The sequence below is a fragment of the Aotus nancymaae genome, unplaced genomic scaffold, assembly GCF_030222135.1.
Source record: "Aotus nancymaae isolate 86718 unplaced genomic scaffold, 86718_ANA_hifiasm-v0.15.2.pri h1tg000028l, whole genome shotgun sequence".
NCBI classification, from domain to species: Eukaryota; Metazoa; Chordata; class Mammalia; order Primates; family Aotidae; genus Aotus; species Aotus nancymaae.
In genome coordinates, this window is record NW_026988441.1 from 37,587,082 (window position 1) to 37,601,810 (window position 14,729).

The following is a 14,729-nucleotide window of genomic DNA, read 5'->3' on the forward strand; positions in this document are numbered from 1 at the left end:
TGTTGAATCAAAACACAAGTTCCTCCAACACTCTCCATGAAGTCACTGTGGACCAAGAGTCCTAAAGCAGGTTCATCAGGAGAGCTGATACATACTACAATGCAGATGACCTCAAAAACATTCGAACTACTCAGGAGGCTGAGATGAGTGGATCACTGAGCCAGGAGTTCGAGCCTGCAGTGAGCCACGATGGTACCACTGCACTCCAGCCTCAGCAACAAAGCAAGACCCTGTCTCCAAAAAACAAAACAAAACAAAAACAAAAAGCAATCCTCCCACCCCCAGTAGCTGGGACCACAGGCACGTGCTGCAACACCCAGCCAATTTCTGTATTTTAAAAGAGACAAGGTCTCGCTGTGTTGCCCAGGCTGGTTTTGAACTCCTGGACTTGAATAATCCACCCACCTCGGCCTCCTAAAGTGTTGAGATTACAGTTGGGAGCCACCATGCCTGGCCATCCCTGAACTTTTTTATTTCATGAGCCAAAACATTCCTTTTCTTGTTTAAGTCAGTGTAGGTTGGGTTGCCGTAGCCTGCAACCGAAAGATATTAACTAATCAAACATTCGGGCACATATGACATGGTCCCAGCTTTTGAGCATCTGGAAAAAGAAAAAAAGAATCCTTTGTATTCTTGCATTTGCCAAGTATTGGCTCATCCAATGCACCAATAGGTTCAGCTCTCTCTGAATTTCCCCACATCCTGAAGAACTCTAACCAGCCTTCCATCCACCAGCCTCCCGTAGCTTGCAGACTTGGCCTCTCCCACAGTCCCCAACACTCTCCATGAAGTCAGTGTGGACCAAGAGTCCTAAAACAGACTTCTCAGGAGAGCTGGTTAAAATCCATCTTCCAAAGCCATATATTGTATGCATCTATTTATATGAAATGTCCAGTATAGGGAAATCCACGCAATGGAAATCCACTCAGCTATAAAAAAGGAGCAAACTATGCTCCATACTACAACATGGATGAACCTGGAAAACATGCTCAGTGAAATAAGCAAACCACAAAATGCCATGTACTGTGCAATTCTACTCATAGGAAACGTCCGGAATAGTTCTGAGACTACAGTCCAAGATCAAGGGGTCAGCAGGGTTGGTTCCTTCAAAACACAGGTTCCATTCTGTGACATAAAACACCGAATCACAAAATGTTTGCACAGATAGCTTGTTTCTAGTTTTTAGGACTGGATGGTCATATGTTCCTATAGAGGCTCAATAGGTTCGGAAGCATAACTTCTTGGGTTTTATAAAAAGAGTGTTTCAAACGTTGAATCAAAACACAGGTTCCATTTTGTGATATAAAACAGCACATCACAAAGTGTGTTCATGGATAGCTTGTTTCCTTTTCTGTTTATTTTAAGATGGAATCTCACTTTGTCACCCAGGCTGGAGTGCAATGGCGCGATCTCAGCTCACTGCAACCTCCACCTCCCAGGTTCAAGCAATTCTCCTGCCTCAGTCTCCCGAGTAGCTGGGACTACAGGTGCCCGCCATCATGCCCAGCTTATTTTGTATTTTTAGTAGAGACGGGGTTTCAGCAGGTCAGGCTGGTCTTGAACTCTCGACCTCAGGCGATCCACCCGCCTCAGCCTCCCAAAGTGCTGGGATTACAGGTGAGAGCCACCACGCCCGGCCAGCTTGTTTCTACTTTTTAGGACTGAATGTTTGTTTGCTCTTCTAAGGGCTCACGTCAGTAGACAGCCACCTTCTCGCTGCACTGTCACGTGCTCTTGCCCTCTGCCTATGTGTCCTAGTTTACTCTAGTTCCTTTTTTTTTTTTTTTTTTTTTTTGACAAAGTCTCACTTTGTGGCCCAGGTTGAAGTGCAGTTGCGCAATCTCGGCTCACTGCAACTTCTGCCTACCAGGTTCAAGTGATTCTCCTGCCTCAGCTTCCTGAGTAGCTGGGACTACAGGTGCATGCCACCACGCCCAGCTAATTTTTGTGTTTTTAGTTGAGATGGGGTTTCACCATGTTGACCAGGCTGATCTCGAACTCCTGATCTGCCCGCCTCTGCCTCCCAAAGTGCTGGGATCACAGGCATGAGCCATGGCACCCGGCCCTAGTTTACTCTTCTATAAGACCATCAGTCACAGTGCATTAGGGCCCACACAGATGACTCATTCTAGCTCAGCTACCTCTGTAAATGCCCTACATCCACATACAGCCTCATTCTGAGGTACTAGGGGTTAAGACTTCAGTGTATAAATTTTGGAGCGACACACTGTTGAGAAACATTAAGTTCACCCTGCCCCCATGGCCCTTTTGTGGAGGGTACCTTTTACCTTGTAATTAGTCATAGGCAGGTAACAGCTGGCTACATGGTATATTCCTGAGTTATGTGCATACGTAGAACACCTGTGTGTTAATAAGAATCACCTGTGAAAGAGCAAAAAAAATGCGTGGATGCATCTCTGCTCGGGGCCTTCCATCCTGGAGAGCTGTCGGCCCTGCAGGCTCTCAGACTGTGGGTCCCCAAGATAGACCCACTCTGTTGGCTGCCTGGGTGTCTGCCTCTTTCAGTATCTTCAGCCTGTCTGGTTGGGGGTCTCCCAGACGAGCTGGTTCTGGGTGCACACTTCGACCCATAACACACAAGAAATAATATTCCAAGAAGAGAGGGCAGCCCATGCAAAGGTCCTGAGGCAGGACCTCACCTAACGTGTTGGAGGAGCAGCGAGGAGGCCCATGTGGCTGGAGGTAGAGTAGGCGAGGAGGAAGAAGAGGGGAGGACAGGAAGGCGACCAAGGCAATTGTTGTGAGAAAATAAATCTCTGCTGTTTAAGCCTCCAAGTCTGTAGTATTTTGTTACGGCACCCACACAAACAAATACACCCAAAGAATATACAGATAAATTGCTGAAATTAATAAAATTATTTGGCAGTGTTGCTGAATACAAAACCAATACACAAAGTGTACTAAGTGTCAGTACATCAGCAAAAATCATGAGGTTTTTTTCTTTTGCCTTTTTATTTATTTATTTATTTATTTTGAGACAGAGTCTCACTCTTATCAGCCAGGCTGGAGTGCAGTGGTGCAATCTCAGCTCACTGCAACCTCCACCTCCCGGGTTCAAGCGATTCTGCTGCCTCAGCCTCCCAAAGTGCTGGGAATACAGGCGTAAGCCACTGCGCCTGGCCATGTTATCTTTAAAAATAAAATAAAATAAAAATAACATTTGTGAAATCCTAGAGCAAGCAAAACTAACCTATGATGATAGAAATCAAATCAATGGTTGCTTCCGGGACAAGAGAGAAGGTAGAGATTGACTCAGAGAGACCACAAGTGATAGAAATGTTCTGCTTTGAAAAGGGTGTGGATTGCACAAGTGTACACAGTTGCTAGAACTGACTGAATGGTAAAGAAGAATTTTCATTTTACCATTTCAATTTTCACCATAGGGAAATCAGACTTTGATTTTAAAGAGACACTATTGACCATAGCCTAAAAGACATGAAAAAACCAACATAAAGCTAATGACCTAAATGGAGTAGAATGTATACCAGTTCCTTTCTAGCAAGACTCAGTGTTTTATTTTTTTATTCATTCATTGATTTATTTTTAGAGACAGGATATCACTCTGTCACCCAGGCCAGACTGCAGTGGTACGATCATAGTTCACTGTAACCTTGACCTCCTGGGCTCAAAGGATCCTCCTGTGTCAGTGTCCCAAGTAGCCGGGACTACAGGCATATGCCATCACATCTGGCTAATTTTTTTTTAGATGGAATCTCGCTCACGGCTCACTGTGACCTCAGCCTCCCAGGTTCAAGTGATTCTCCTGCCTCAGCCTCCCGAGTAGCTGGGACTACAGGTGCGTGCCACCATGCCCAGCTAATTTTTGTATTTTCAGTAAAGACAAGGTTTCACCATGTTGGCTAGGATGCTCTCGATCTCTTGACCTCATGATCCACCCACCTCGGCCTCCCAAAGTGCTGGGATTACAGGTGTGAACCACCACACCCGGCCTAATTTTTTTATAGAGAAAGAGTGTCACTATGTCACCCAGGCTGGTCTTCAACTCCTGGCCTCAAGCGATTCTCCCACCACAGGCTCTCAAAGTACTGAGATTACAGTTATGAGCCACTGCACCTAGCCCCAAGACTCAAAGTTTTAAAATCTTCAATTCTCTCCAAAATTGAGCTATAGATTTAAGGCAATTTCAATTCAAAACCCCAGAATGGTTTTTCATTGAACTTGACATAAAAATCCTAAGATTTGTATAGAAAATAGAGTGGTGGCTCACGCCTGTAATCCCAGCACTTTGGGAGGCCGAGGCGGGCGGATCACGAGGTCAAGAGATCGAGACCACCCTGGCCAACATAGTGAAACCCCGTCTCTACTGAAAATACAAAAATTAGCTGTGCATGGTGGCATGCACCTGTAATCCCAGCTACTTGGGAGGCTGAGGCAGGAGTATTGCTTGAACCTGGGAGGTGGAGGTTGCAGGAGGTTGCAGTGAGCCCAGATCGAGCCACTGCACTCCAGTCTGGCGCCTGGCAATGTAGTGAGACTCTGTCTCAAAAAAAAAAAAAAGGAAAATAGAAAACCTCAGAGTCATGAATAGCCAATACACTCCTACAGAGAGAAAGGCTACGAGCCCTACCAAATATGAAGACATCATAAATCTACAGTAATTAAGACAATGTGTTTGTGGTAGCTAGCCTCCAAGATGGCCCCCAATGGTCCACAGCTCCTAGTATTTATACATAAGATGCCTTTTTTTTTTTTTTTTTAAGCTGAGTGTTGCTCTGTCGCCCAGGCTGGAGTGCAGTGGTGTGATCTCAGCTCATTGCAACCTCCACCTCCTGGGTTCAAGCAATTTCTCCTGCCTCAGCTTCCCAAGTAGCTGAAATTATAGGCGCCTGTCACCATCCTCGGCTAATTTCTGCATTTTTAGTAGAGATAGGGTTTCACCATGTTGGCCAGGCTGGTCTCGAACTCCTGACCTCAGGTGATCCTCCTGCCTCGGCCTTCCAAAGTGCTGGGATTACAGGCATCAGCCACCATGCCTGGCCATTAAAATGCCCTTTTGTAATCCCCTCCCACATGGAACCAAGACTGGCCATGTGTAACTAAAAGAATATGGTGGAAGTAACAAGATGTGAGTTCTCAAGACTAAATAATGAAACATATTGAAGCTCTACTTTGGTCTCTTGGACCACTCACTAGCAACCCTGTTGTGAGGCCACTCGGTCAGCCCTGTGGGGAACCCCATGTGGAGATGAGCTGAAGTTCTATGTGACTGAGCCACTCAGGAAGTGGACCCTCCAGCTCAAGCCTTCAGATGACTGCAGCCCCAGCCAACATCTGTGTGCAACCTCATTAGAAACCCCAAACGGCTCATGCCTGTAATCCCAGCACTTTGGGAGGCTGAGGCAGGAGAATCATTTGAACCCAGGAGGCAGAGGTTGCAGTGAGCTGAGAAGCCTGGGCGACAGAGCGAGACTCCGTCTCAAAAAAAAAAAGGAAACCCCAAATGGGGACCACCTAGGTGAGTCATTTAAGAATTCCAGACCTGGGCCGGGCGTGGTGGCTCATGCCTGTAATCCCAGCACTGTGGGAGGCTGAGGCGGGTGGATCACAAGGTCAAGAGTTCGAGACCATCCTGGTCAACATGGTGAAACCCCGTCTCTACTAAAAATACAAAAAATTAGCTGGGCATGGTGGCGCGTGCCTGTAATCCCAGCTACTCAGGAGGCTGAGGCAGGAGAATTGCCTGAACCCAGGAGGCGGAGGTTGCGGTGAGCCGAGATGGCGCCATTGCACTCCAGCCTGGGTAACAAGAGCGAAACTCCGTCTCAAAAAAAAAAAAAAAAAAAAAGAATTCCAGACCTAAATAATCCATAAGCATAATAAAGGGTGGTTATGCACAATTAAGTTTGGAGATAATTTGTTTCTCAGCAATAAATAGGAAACATAAGAATAAAGACAAATGAACCAACACGAGGGGTTTATTTCTACTGTGTCATGTTGTTGTAATTCAATTATATAACGTATAAAAAGGGCTGGACATTTCAAGTTCTGGAAATTATCATTATCATCATGGTAGTGATATCATCACTGCCATCAGGATCACCATACTCGTCATCACCATTCTTATCATCATCACTACCACCGTCACCATCACATGGTTACCATTATAACCATCACCACATCATTGCCACAATCATATTCACGACCGTGACCATCGCCACAATCATCTTCAGCATGATCCATCATCCTTACTACCATCATAATCAGTATTATCATCTTAGCTCCAGCTCAGAAACCCAAGGGCATTAGCTGACCCATCAATTTTTGTGGTTTTGGTTGTTTTTGTTTTTATTTTGAGACAGAGTGTCCCTCTGTCGCCCAAGCTGGAGTACAGTGGCATGATCTTGGCTCACTGCAACCTCTGCCTCCCAGGTTTAAGTGATTCTTGTGCCTCAGCCTCCTGAGTAGCTGGGATTACAGGCACACGCCACCATGCCCGGCTAATTTTTGTATTTTCTTTTTAGACAGGGTTTCACCATGTTGGCCAGGCAGGTCTTGAACTCCTGACCTCAAGTAATATGCCTGCCTTGGCCTCCCAAAGTGCTGGCATTACAAGTGTGAGTCACCGCACTTGGTCAATTTTTGAAACTGGGAAAGACCTCAGATATCAACCAGTTTCCAATCTTCATTACTCAGAGAGAGAAACCCAACAAGGGAGAAGAAGGGTTTACTCAAGAACACAAATCAAACTGAGTGTTATACTGCTTCCAAGGCCCTAGTTCTATTCCTGCTGCCTACCTCAGGCAGAGACCACTAACGATCCACCAAAATCCATGCTTTCTCTTCCATAATATGGAATTACTGCTGTAAAATGGCTGCCCAGGCAAGCACTGCATTTCCCATCTCCCCTTGCATGTGGAGGTAGTCGTGTGACTGCTTCTGGCCAATAGAATAGGAGCATTTGTCATATGCATCACTTTCAGGGCACTGTATTTAAGGAGAAATTACTTCTCCATATCTTCTCTCTCCCTATTTTCTGCAGGCTGAGACTCTAAGGGATGGCAAAACTGCAAATGAAAGTAGCCTGGGTCCCTGAATTACTCTGTGGAGGAAAAGCCTCCCACCTGGAACCAGAAGCACATGCATTGTACTGTTTTGTGGACAAGAAATAAATTTTTACCATATTAAGTCACTAAAATGTCTTGTTTGTTGCAGTAGCTGATGTTATCTTAATGAAGTACCTTTTGGGCCAGAGTCAGCTGTTATGTGTCTGTCTGATCTTCAGAGACCCCAGGACTCTCCATTCCAGCTTCTCTTGCCAATTCTTACAGTAATTATACAGGGAGATGAATAAAGGATTAATGTCTGGGCTAAAAACTCCTCTCCTATTTGCCTGGTGAACTCCTATTCATCCTTCAAGGCCCATCTCCAATATCTCTTCTTCCAGGAAGCCTTCCCCAATGTCTTCAGCCAAGCAGAGTCCTCACTCTCCTCTCACTGCTGCCTCCATTAATATAATGTCCTTCCCCAACCTCGGCCTGACCATGAGGCCTCCTGTGCTGGGCTCTCTCCAGATAAATGCAGGACCCAGCGTTGAGTCACCTCTGAATCCTGAACATCACGTGGTGGCATGCAACGGTGCCCAGTACAATTTATTGAATAAACAAATGAGGCCAGGTGTGGAGGTTGATGCCTATAATTTCAGCACTATGGGAGGCAGAAGAGGGTGGATCACTTGAATTCCGGAGTTCGAGACCAGCCTGGCCAACATGGTGAAACACCGCCTCTACTAAAAATACAAAAATTAGCCAGGCATGGTTGTGCATGCCTGTAATCCCAGCTACTCAAGAGGCTGAGGTGGGACGATCGCTTGAACCTGGGAGGCGGAGGTTGCAGTGAGCCGAGATCATGCCACTGCACTCCAGCCTAGGCAACAGGGCAAGACTCCATCTCAATAATAATAATAATAATAGAAATAAAGTGAACAATAGATGGAACGCACTTGAATCATCCTGAAACCATCACCCCAGCTCTGGTCCATGGAAAAACTGTCTTCCACAAAACCAGTCCCTGCTACCAAAAAGATTGGAGACTGCTGCTCTGGAGGTTTGGATGATAAATTAATGTCTACCTAACCATTACAGTAGCCAAACCTCTATCCTAATGAATACGCAGCATTGATTACAACAGGCTGTAACTGAACACATCCATCAAGGCAGAAACAAGTTCTTATCAACACGGTAGACACATCAACAAGGGATGGTGGAAAGAATGAACATATTCATTAACTAATTAGGCATATATCAGTACCTCTTCCCCTTTCTCTTCTAGCAAAATGGGCTGAGAGGGGCTCCACCCCCAGTTCCAGCCAATTAGCATGGCCCATCCCCCTGCCCATGGCTATTGGTGTGGGTAACCCATGGGCACCGAGGAAGGAGAACTGTGCAGACCCCAGGCACAATTAGTGCCTGAAGTATAACTCACTGCTTACTTGTATCTAGCTTATATATATAAAATCCTACTTAGTCCCATATACTCTTTCTATATAATCATATAACGGATGTAGTCGGCGCTGTACTGACACATTTAGTGCTGATTTATATAATCCTTCCATATAACCATATAGTAGTTTGTAGCAGGAGGAATGCCTAGAGCAGTCACAGAACAGAAGTAGTACCTGGGAAAACAGCCAGACCAGGACAAGAACCAGAGACCCAGGCGGTGGCGTCCCTGCCTGAAAGGGCATACGCTGTACGGCAGGCTTGGAGCAAGAGCCTCTCCTCCTTATAAAGCAGTTGTAGTACCTTGCATCCACTTCCTGTGGAAAGTAGGCCTCAGGCCTGAGATCCTGGAAGTAGCCGAGGGAGAAGAACCCCTCTGGGGTGACCAGTCACAGCGGCTGTACACCCTGTCAGTCTTTTCTCACTCTGTGCTAGCTCAAATCATCCTCCCATAAATATCTTAAGAGAAGAGCACAAGTCTGTCAGCTCCCACTACACTGGCTTACAGTATCCTTCATTAGAAACCCTCGCCTTGGTGACCTACTGGGGGTGGACCCCTTTTCTGTACATGACCCTCTATTACTGCACATGGCATGGCCCCCAACTGTGCACGGCCCACCTCTCTGCCCAGGTGACATAATGAGGTGGCCCTCTCGCTTGTGACTCACGTGATTATGTATGCCCTATCACTAAGCCTATAGATGATGACCTCACTTACGACCCTTCCCCCTGCTTGTACCTAATAAATACAGATGCTTCTGGGTGTTCAGGAGCCTCGCCGATCTCTGCTTATAGGTGGCGTGGCCCCCCGAGTCCAGCTGCTCTTCACCAGTTCTTCAGTATCCTGTCTTTTTACTTCTGGGATCCTGCACCTCAGCACAGCATAAGGGACAGCCCATGACCCTGTGGGGCCCACAGCCCTACATATTGGTTCAGAGATTACCACATGACCTACTTCTGACCAATGAGAGAGTGCAAATCCCAGATCTTAAGCTCCAGCTTCCAGGACAGGGATTTACTCTCCCCGGTGGTGGTCAAGGGTGAGGTTATGCCGTCTGGAGCAACTGCAGCTACTTTGCTGTCCTGAGGGGAGATCTTAGATTTACAAAGCCGGGAAAGGAAACCATCACAGAGAGATGTACAGTCTTTGATGATATTGTGGGAGCTACGGAATTAAACCATACCTAAAACCCACATAAGATTTTTGCTTCTCTTCCAAAATAGCATTGAAAAAAATTTTTTCATTAAAAAAATTGTCCCATGAGTCAAAAAACTCCTTGTATGGTGTAAGACCCTTTGATTTAGAACCTTATTAAAGTTGTTCTCTCAAGGGCCAGATGACAAAAATTGCCAGGTTAGTTTTGTGCAATGTACTCCTCTGGTGCAGCTACTCAGCTCTGCCACTGTACCACAAAAGCAGCCACAGACACACATGAACAGCCACAGGCTATGCTCCAATAAAACTTCATTTACAGCCGGGTGCAGTGACTCACGCCTGTAATCCCAGCAATTTGGGAAGCAAAGGCGGGCGAATCATGAGGTCAGGAGTTTGAGACCAGCCTGACCAACATGGTGAAACCCCATCTCTACTAAAAATACAAAAATTAGCCGGGTGTGGTGGAACGCACCTGTAATCCCAGCTACTCAGGAGGCTGAGGCAGGAGAACCGCTTGAACCCAGGAGGCAGAGGTTGCCATGAGCTGAGATCGCACCACTGCACTCCAGCCTGGGTGACAGAGCAAGACTCGATCTCAAAAAAGAAAAAAAAAGAACTTCATTTACAAAAACAGGTGGCAGGCCGCATTTGGCCCATGGGTCATGGTTTGTTGACCTGTAATTAGGTTTTCTATCATTTGCAGACTTCTTGGGGGCATACCCACTGCTTTGATGAAACACCAGACCCTGTCAGGCATGAGGAAGGTGAGAAAATCAGCCCACAAATCCCTTTAGCATCCATGCCACTTCCATCAGTGCAGTCCAGAGGAGCCAGGCTGATCCATCCATCCTTCCTTCCTTCCTTCCTTCCTTCCTTTCCTCCTTTTATTTTCTTTTTTTATTCACATAGAAATAAATATTATAAACATATATTATGTATTTATATATTACAACTATATTTATTCATATATAGTGTACATTAATATATCTGAATATGAATAAATATTCATTTGAATAAATATTCATGTGTGTATGTGCACACATATATGTGTGAGCTGTATAATTATTTCATTATATATTACAATGTAATAATAGAAATAAAGTGAACAATAAATGTAATTTCCTTGAATCATCGTGAATCCATCCCCCCAACTCATATACACTCATATATGTGTGTGTATGTATACATATATATATATATATATATGTATGTATGTATCTTTTTCTAGAGATGGGGTCTCACTATGTTGTCCAGGCTAGTCTCAAACTCCTGGGCTCAAGTGATCCTCCTGCCTCAGCCTCCCAAAGTACCAGGATTACAGGTGTGAGCCACCATACCTGGCCTATTTTCTTTCTTTATTTATTTTTTGTTTTTGTTTTTGTTTTTTTTGAGACAGAGTCTTGCTCTGTTGCCCAGGCTGGAGTGCAATGGAGTGATCTCGGCTCACTGCAACCTCTGCCTCCCATGTTCAAGTGATGCTCCTGCCACAGGCTCCTGAGTAGCTGGGATTACAGGTGTGTGTCACCATGCCTGGCTAATTTTTGTATTTTTAGTGGAGACAGTGTTTCACCATGTTGGCCAGGCTGGTCTCGAACTCTTGACCTCAGGTGATCAGCCCGCCTTGGCCTCCCAAAGTGCTGGGATTACAGGTGTGAGTCACCAACCTGACCCTATTTTCTTTTTTTTTTTTTTTTTAAATAATAGACTTTCCTTTTTAAGAGCAGTTTTAAAAATTAAGCAGAAGATACAGAGAGTTCCCATATACCCCCTGCCCCCCACACACACATTGCCTCCTCCATCATCAACACCACTCACAGTGATGCATTGGTTAGTGATGAACCCACGTGGACGCATCATCATCACCCAGAGCCTGTAGTTCACATTAGGGGTCACTGTGGAGGTTGTACATTTGAGTAGGAGGCAGCGCTCAGACACTGGACCAAATTGAGGACTAGCTAAAACAGGGACAGGGTAGACGCAGCTTTCCATAAGACACACCCACCAGCGTACCTTGTCAGTTTCCCATTGCCATGGCATAACCCAGTAGTTACCACCCCTTTCTTTTTTTCTGGAGACAAAGTCTCCCTCTGTCGCCCCAGCTGGGGTGCAGTAGTGCGATCTTGGCTCACTGCAGCCTCTACCTCCCAGGTTCCAGCAATTCTCCTGCCTCAGCCTCCCTAGTAGCTGCGAATACAGGCACCCTCCACAACGCCCAGCTAATTTTTGTATTTTTAGTAGAAACGGGGTTTCACCATGTTGGCCAGGCTGGTCTGGAACTCCTGACCTCAAATGATCTGCCCGCCTCGGCATCCCAAAGGGTTGGGATTACAGACGTGAGCCACTGCGCCTGGCCTTACCACCCTTTCCATGGCAATGACCTGATCACCCAAAAGTTACTACCTCTTCCCTAGAAATTTCTGTGTATACTGCCCCTTATGCTACATGTAATTAAAAGTAGGTATAGGCCAGGCGCGAGGGCTCATGCCTGTAATTCCACCACTTTGGGAGGCCAAAGCAGGCGGATCACCTGACGCCAGGAGTTGAAGCCTGGCCAACATGGCAAAACCTCGTCTCTACTTAAAAAAAAACAAAATTAGCCGGGTGTGGTGGTGGGCACCTGTAATCCCAGCTAATCAGGAGGCTGAGGCAGGAGAATTGCTTGAACCTGGGAGGCCTCCCAAAGTGCTGGGATTACAGGCGTGGGCCACTGCGCCTGGCCACCTGTGAGGCTTCTTGGCTGAAACCAAGAACCCTCGCAGGCTAAGCCCACTTTGGGGCTTGCCTGCCATGCATCACATTCTCTGGATTTAGACACGTGTATGATGAGGGGTATCCACTGTTATAGTGTCATACGGAGTATCTTCACTGCCCTAGAAAGCCTCCATGCTCTGCCCATTCATCCCCTCTTTCCCACTAACCTCTGACAACCACTGATGTTTTTACTGCTTCTACACTTTTGCCTTTTCTGAAACATCACATAGCTGGAATCATACGGTGTGTAGCCTTTTGGGACTGACTTCTTTCACTTAGTAATATGCATTTGGGGTTCCTGCATGTCTTTTCATGGCTTGAGAGGTCATTTCTCTTCAGTGCTGAATATTTCATTGTCTGGCCTGGGAGTGGTGGCTCACACCTGTAATCCCAACACTTTGGGAGGCCAAGGTAGGTGGATCACCCGAGGTTAGGAGTTCCAGACCAGCCTGGCCAACAAGGTGAAACCCCATTTCTACTAAAAATACAAAAATTACGGCTGGGCACAGTGGTTCACGCCTGTAATCCCACCATTTTGGGAGGCCAAGGCAGGTGGATCACCTGAAGTCGGAAGTTTGAGACCAGCCTGACCAACATGGAGAAACCCCCGTCTCTACTAAAAATACAAAGTTAGCCAGGCGTGGTGGCACGTGCCTGTAATCCCAGCTACTTGAGAGGCTGAGGCAGGAGAATTGCTTGAACCCAGGAAGCGGAGGCTGTGGTGAGCCAAGACAGTGCCACTGTACTCCAGCCTGGGCAACAAGAGCAAAATTCCGTCTCAAAAAAAAAAAAAAAAAAAAATTAACCGGGTGCAGCTGAGGGAGGAGAATCGCTTGAACCTGGGAAGCAGAGGTTGCAGGGAGCTGAGACCATGCCATTGCACTCCAGCCTGGGCAACAAGAGTGACACTCTATCTCAAACAATAATAATAATAATATTCCATTGTCTGGATGCACCACAGTTTATTTATATATGAGGAAGGAGGTGCAACTTGACTCCAGAAGTGGGGCTCAGACAATGGACCAAATTGAGGACTAGCTAAAACAGGACTGGAGCAGAAACACCTTTCCATAAGACACGCCCACCAGTGTGCAATGGCAGTTTATCATTGTCATGGCAACACCAGTGGCTACCACCCCTTTCCCATGGCAATGACCTGACAACCCAGAAGTTACCACCCTTTTTCTAGAAATCTCTGCGTCATCTGCCCTTTAATTTGCATATAATTAAAGTGTAACTATGACTGCAACACTGACCACTCTGGGCTCACTGCCTGTGGGGTAGCCCCGCTCTGCAAGGAGCAGGACCCCTGCTGCTGCTGCTGTGCACGTCCACTTCATTAAAAGTGCTGTCTAATTCTAATCCAGCTCACCCTTCAATCCCTTCCTGGCCAAAGCCAAGAACCCTCCCAGGGCTCAGCCCCAGTGTAGGGGTGCCTTGCCCTACATCACATTCACCTACCTAAGGACATCTTGGTTGCTTCCCAGTTTCAGCAATCATGAATAAAGCCACTACAAGGCTGGGTACGGTGGCTCACGCGTGTAATCCCGGCATTTTGGGAGGCCGAGGCGGGCGGATCACAAGGTCAGGAGATTGAGACCATCCTGGCTAACATTGTGAAACCCCGTCTCTACTAAAAATACAAAAAATTAGCCAGGCGTAGTGGCGAGCGCCTGTTAATCCCAGCTACTCTGGAAGCTGAGGCAGGAGAATTGCTTGAACCCAGGAGGTGGAGGTTGCAGTGAGCCAAGATCATGCCACTGCACTCCAGCCTGGGAGACAGAACAAATATATATGTATTTTATATATATATATATATAATATATATAATACATCTATATATATATAAACCACTACAAAGTGAGTGGTTATATATATATAAACCACTACAAAGACCTGCATGCAGGTTTCTGTGCGGACATAAGTGTTCAACTCCTTTGGGTAAATAGAGGACCTCAATACCTAGTACCATGTCTGGCACATAGTAGATGCTCAATAAAATCTGTTGAATGAATAAATCTCCCTTTGACAGAGGAAACAACTGAGGCTCAGAGAGGGGATCCTACCCATCCAGGGTCATACAGGTAGGTATGGAGAACCAGATACCAGCACCGCGAGCCCCCCAAAGTCTGTGCCCCTAACCACTGCACAACCCTGCCTCTTTGAACCACATTAAGCAGCTCCTGATGCCTTCTACAGAGTGGCACGATGAGGGCGGTCATGGGCAGACAGGTCACCAGAGACAACAGAGCAGATGGCTATGTCTGTGGGCCAAGGGAGGAGGCTCCTTCCTGACCTCAGGGAGATCAGCTGAGCCCTGAGACAGCTTCCTTCCAGTCATG

The 14,729-nt window shown here is 46.4% G+C and overlaps 1 protein-coding gene across 1 annotated transcript in view; it reads right to left on the minus strand.

Moving 5' to 3' along the window:
- The window catches only part of VAV1 (vav guanine nucleotide exchange factor 1), a 68,875-nt gene that overhangs the window by 34,328 nt on the left and 19,818 nt on the right, over window positions 1-14,729 (minus strand). The window lies entirely within an intron of this gene.